This window comes from Dermacentor andersoni, chromosome 2 (assembly GCF_023375885.2).
Source record: "Dermacentor andersoni chromosome 2, qqDerAnde1_hic_scaffold, whole genome shotgun sequence".
Lineage (NCBI taxonomy): Eukaryota > Metazoa > Arthropoda > Arachnida > Ixodida > Ixodidae > Dermacentor > Dermacentor andersoni.
The window spans coordinates 11,794,167-11,800,534 of NC_092815.1; positions in this window are offsets into that span (position 1 = coordinate 11,794,167).

Sequence of the window (6,368 nt, forward strand, 5' to 3'; positions counted from 1 at the left end):
TAACGTTTTAAAAATGTGCATCGCTACTGATCGCAGCATGCCACTCTTCTGAGTTTTCAACTGCCCCTGATCAAGTGATGCCAAGTGACTGTATGACGCTAGTGGGGGGGAGCTATCCAATTGGCTGCCCAGGTTGTGTCATTGATAATTTTTCCAACTTTAAGGTGAACAAACGTTCGTAGTAGTTTGAATGTTAGTTCATTTGTTTCTATAAAAAGGAAAGTAACAAAGTGAATGCACAAGGACAATTTATCACTACACTTAAGAACTTCCGGCTCGCAGCATGTGTTGTCTGCTTGTGTTTTAAGATGCTACATGTTGACGCAAGCTGCGTGGTCTGTGTTGGCCTCGATCTGTCTTCGTGAGCACCATGGTTCGCCCTTGCGTTGTGGGCTGCAAAATGTAGCAATTGGCGACATGTCAAGCTGCAACATCGTGTCCCTTTCCAAGGCAAACATGCGAGTGGAGTGGCTGCAGCACTGGTTGTTGGTATCCGATCGGCACCAGCATTTGCACATTTACGGCCATTACTTCACACCGAAGGATTAATTACTATATACGACAATAGTGTTTTGCGTGTCCAGTATTCGGGTAAACACAAGTGCAAGCGTACTGGGCTAAGCATCTTATGGGATGTGTGGAGGTGCAAACGTTACCGGCCTGCACAGTGCAGCCACCTGGTGGCATAGAGCTCAACCAAACACAGAACTAATATAGCAGTAACCAAGTGTATTCTAGTTTGCTGCTGGCGTAAATTTTTGGCAGTAGCGTAATTGCGAACACATTGTTTTTTCTAAATGTTTAAAATGTATTGCGATTGATTACAGCAATGTTAGCTTTTTGTTAGGCTAGTAAAGTGCTGTGTCACCAGGTGACTGGACCGTGCAGACCGATCAGGCCACTCACATACACCTACACAAAAGCTCCTTCACCACAGCAATAGTAGAATGGAGGGGCTTTAGTTTTTACATCTCCACCCATCCATCAAAACGCCCAACTCTACTGTGGTTACTGGAATACTGGACACTCTTGGTGCTGCCTCGAAGACAACAGGACAGGCCTTGTGCACTGGCTCCAAGACAACCGGAAGTAGATGACATGACGTCCAATTATGATGGAGAGCCAGTGAAGGTGGAGCTTAGCCCTGATCACTTGGCAAATGAGTTGAGAAAAAGTATGGCTGTGGAGGAGGGTAACTTGTAATCGTCCGTAGCTCTCTTAATATAAGACACCTCACACAAATTGTGGTGTGAATTTTTTACTGTAGCTGTACCCTACACGTCTACAAAATTTGTCCGAATTGTTTCAGGGACCCTTTAACGAAGGTAAGCTTGAATACAAAGGCTTGCATAAGGAACACGCGACTGTTCCTTATGAAATACGAAAAACCATCGCTTTTGCTGGTAGTGTGCAAGTATTCCTTGCCCTGGCATAGCTAGGAATTTATTTTGGGTGGGAGGAGAGTGGGGGCCCACTTGACTGGGGAGGGGGTGGCTGGGCAGGCGAGTGTTTTCGCGCTTTGCTTTATGCCACATATCCCGATACACAGAAATTAGGGGATGAAGGAGATAGTGGTGCATGCTCCTGGTAGAGCCCCCCTCTCCCCCTGGGCTACACCGGTGATAACTTGCATTTTGCGCAATTATATGTTGCTTTGCACTTGCCAACTGAGATTTTACATATTTGGGCTGTACATTATTTCTAACATGAAAAATGTTGCCATGATGCATGTGGTGGCAGTAAACTTGCCTAAGCAGGTGGACTTCATTTTGCTGTAGCAGAAGCGAGTAACTCATTCAATTGTTTCTTTCTATTAACTCGCTGGATAATATAAATCGCCAAGTGTTGTGACATGAAAATATGAGGCAAAGAACAAAATCCAACTAAAATGAAAGGAAAATTGCGCAGGAAATGCTCCCAAGGGCATTTTGTTGTTTCTGTCATGCATGGTGTCCACTACAGTAGACATTTTAGAAAATTTGTTCCACAGAGAGAACTTGGTTTCACTTGCCACAATATCTACAGTTCTTGCCTCCAAAGGCTTCTATCCTGTGTAGATAATTCTATATACCAAACCACAACGTCGCTAGAGTTAAAAGTAAAGGTGGGTGTGCGTATGACTTGCCCGCGGGAATAACAACACGTTATGCTTGAAGCAGAGTTCGGGGAAAAAACAGTAGTTGGTGGCACCTTCTAGGGCAACTATAGAAAACTTGTCTACTGAAGTTGACACTATGCACAAGAGCTCCTCCAATGCACTAAACTTGCTTGTAAAATCGCCGAAATTTGTTCAGTGTAGTGGGCAGCATGCAGCAAAGGGCTAAGAAACCTACTGACCACATCAATACCATTTTGGCGGTAACTGGTGACACGCGCGTGGTAGAAGCGAAATGCCATACTAAAACGCTGCTGCCACGCACGGAAGTGACGTCACAGTTATGATGACGTTGTTTAAACAAGTATGGTGTGTTCCGGTTTATAGTTTTGCGCGCGTTGCTGGAGCTCCTTCAGCTGTTCAGCCTAGCTAAAACACAATTTTACGGTTTCTTACTGTGTTGTGTGATAGAATGTTGTTCTAGTTAGTTGCGCTGGAAGAACCGGATGGTGTTCGAGGTTGTGATCTCGAGCCACACTTGGGCGCAACGCTGGAGCAGCTCGTTTCCTTATGCCTTGGAGCGCGTTTATGGTTGGTAGTGTGATCTTGTGCAGCTCCTGTTACGTTTTTCAGTGCTGTTGCTCTTGTTTGTTGAATTTACTGATGTGAATGGGGCATATGTGGGCTCTTAGTTTGGCAGAACTTTTTGCTCTTATGGTAAAAACGTTTAAACTCGTTCCAAGTGCTTGTTGCCGCAGTTGCCGCTTAGTGCTGTGCATCGATCGCGAAAAAAAAAATTGTTTTGTCCTTCGTAGGATTGCTGTTGCAGATAATGCCTGAGTAAGTGAGCTGTTGCAATTTTTATATGGCACTCGACGTCGCATTTACCTCTACTGTTACTTGTCTTTCATGTTCATACTGTTCCCTTGTTTATCTCGGATTTTGGCGGCTAGCGAATCGCGACTTGCTTGAGCACCTGCTCGCCACAGTTCAAAAGGAACATGTTGAGCAACCCCAATGTAAACTATGAAGACAAATATTGCAGAACGTGGCCCAGCCGCTCATAATTCTACTCTGGCTCAATTTTGTTGTAAAGCTTGGCTAGACCAAGAAATTTTCTTACATTTCTTCCAGCTAGTTTGCTAAGCTGCTATTTAGTATTGCTTCTTTTGATGGCGCTATGCGAGGTACCAGGTTTGCGCAAATGTTCCTCGCAACTTGTTTACAAACACGATGTAGGTTCATTGCAGGAACCTGCATTAGGTTATAGATGTGAGATGCACGCTAATATGACCGGTGTGGGTTTGCAGGTCCATGCATGCCACACTCAAGCAAATGGCAAGTTTCCATTGTATGGATCTTCCTTGACTTCGCAGGGCTTGTTTGGTTAATCCCTTCATCTGTGCAATAGAATGCTCATAGGTCTTGAGCCTTAGCCTGATCCTCTTGTCCAACAAAAAAAAATCTTTTAGGCATTGCGTTAAGGAATATATCTGAGTGACAATGTGACAATTTTTGCCTCTATAACGTTTCTTTTCTCCCATCTTATCAGTGAAGGCCTTGTTCGAACAGAGTGCCGTGCAGTGACAGAAATTCTCATCACAATAAGAAAATCTCTGAAGGAGATTTTTGAGTCTGACTAGGACTTCGTCTTGGGCAAGTTGGTGAAGTCTGCTACACATTGTGTTTTCATACAAACTACACATTTTTTTTTTCATACAAACTGCAGCCCGTTAGGGCTATGGCAGGAGTGGGTGTACATGCGAGTAAAACTAATTATGATATGCAGAAACAGGAACATAGAAATAGAAAAATGTAAAGGAACTATACATCAGCAACAGCATTTAAATATTGAGAAATGGGTAACAAACGAACTTCGGCAGGTAACAAATTCCACTGTTCAGTCATGCGGGGGAAAAAACTATTTGAAAGTGTTAGTGCGTGGATGGAGTGGTCTGACATTAGAGGCATGATAAGCTCTAGTTGAAGTCGAGCAAACGGGCGTTAAAAGGGAGGGATCTGATAGGTGACAAAGAGAGTTATTATAAGAATAGAAAATCTTCTGAGATTCTATGTGCCGCCGTCTAGAAAGAAACTGGAGGTTTAATTCCGCAAAGCAGCTGACGGTGAAAAGTCTGTTGAAGCGACGGTAAACAAAACGAATAGCCTTCCTGTGGACCAATTCAATACAATTAATTTCACATTGTTTATATGGGCTCCATACAGAGGAAGCATATTCTAAAATTGGGCGAATCAGTGTTTTGTATGCTACTAATTTAGTGTCCCTCGGAGCAGCAGACAAAGTACAGCGGATGTAACCAAGTTTTTTTAGCGCTTTACTACAAATGTAATTATATGTTTGGACCAAGACAAGGTGGGTGTAAAAATGACGCCTAAATATTTGTATTGAAAAACTCGTGTTAGTGGTACACCGTTGCATATATAATCAAAACATACGGGCCTGCTTCTGTTAGTAAAATACATTATAACAGTTCTATCAAAATTGATGCTCATTTTCCAGGTAGCACACCAGTCACAAAATGAAACAAAGGCATCTTTAAGGCGCTGATGATCAGCGAGTGAGTCAGCTGGGCTGTACATAACACAATCGTCTGCATAGAGGCGTATTTTTGAAGTAACATGGTCTGGAAGGTTGTTAATAAACAATAAGAATAGTAGAGGGCCAAGTACAGATCCCTGTGGGACCCCTGAGGTGACGTCGACTACAGATGAATCCGCAGAATCATAGCATACGAATTGGGAACGCATAGAAAGGAAACTGGAAATCCAAGATACTAACTGAGGGTTATTTAGAATATTATGGAGTTTCAAAAGAAATTTAGATTGTAGTACAGTGTCAAAAGCTTTGCTATAAAGTCAATGAAAATGGTGTCAATCTGATTACCTAAGTCGATGTAATGGGAAAGGTCATGAGTGAACTCCGCAAGTTGGGTTACAGTACTAAAACCATGCCTGAAGCCATGCTGAAATATGTTCAATGGGTAATATTTTCAAGGAACATTATTATATGCTTATAGATTATGTGTTCTAGTATTTTGCATGAGGTTGGGGTTAAAGAAATAGGCCTATAGTTAGATGAGAGCTGTGTGACACCAGGTTTATATAAAGGTAGCTCTTTAGCTCTTTTCCAGGAAGAAGGCACAACGCCGCTATTAAGGGACTTCTGACATATAATGAACAGATATTTAGATATCCATAGCGAGAATCTTACTAAAAAAGAATACGGAATTCCATCAGGGCCGGCTGGTTTTTTAGTATCTAAGTTTAGTACGAGATTCAAAACACATAGGCTAATGTTGATATCATCAATTGCATAAGAATCGTTAGTTGTAAGTGTTGAAAGACTGGAATCATCTGAGGCAAACACTGACTGAAAATATGTATTAAACGCTTCTGAAATCTCTAATGGATCGTTAACAACACTGTTGTTGATTTTAAAAGATGTGGAAGAAGAAGAGCCAGGAGATATGAAAGACCAGAATTTACAGGGGTTAGACTTGAACAGTTTCGGCAACTGAACATTATATAAGAAATTTTTGGCCTTTTTTTTCTGCAGTTCATTTCTTACCTGAGTGTACAAAACGCATGCCTGAGGATTGTTTGAGCACCTAGTGCGAAGTCTGCCAGCACGTCGCGATAAGTGCACCAGTTCTCGGTTCATCCAGGGAAGGTTATTGTTTTTTTTTCTTAGTTTTCAAAGGAACAAATCGATCTATACATGATTTTACAATGCTTTCAAAACATGCCACGAGCGCATCTACGTCACTAGATAGTCCAAGATAGTCCAAGTGCCATTGAGGAAAGCGAAATGGAAAATTGATTTAGGGGTGCGTTAAGGCAGATATAAGTCCAGATTTTTGTAATAGGGCTGCCTCACGGTCGACTTCTGCCGCATTATTAGTATGCGTTGCAGTGTTATCACAAGTTGGTGACAAGCTTCACACTATTTTAAATGTAAAACTTGTCTCTAGTTGCAAATCAGATTAAAGGGTCCGGTTAGGCAGGCACTGCTGCTCCATGTAAATAGCAGCTCCCAGGTGCATACCTTCACTGGACGCTGAAATAACTAGAGCCTGGTCTGGCCGCCAGCATGAAACAAGAGAGGCGATGAAGCCTATGAAGCATTGGGGAGGCGGGAATCAAGTGAAGCACTAGATCACCCAGAGCAACAACCTAAAGAAAACATGTATTTTATGTTAATCTTGCTTTATTAAACAATTGCCTCGCCCTAATGTGGCAAAGAGGACATCTT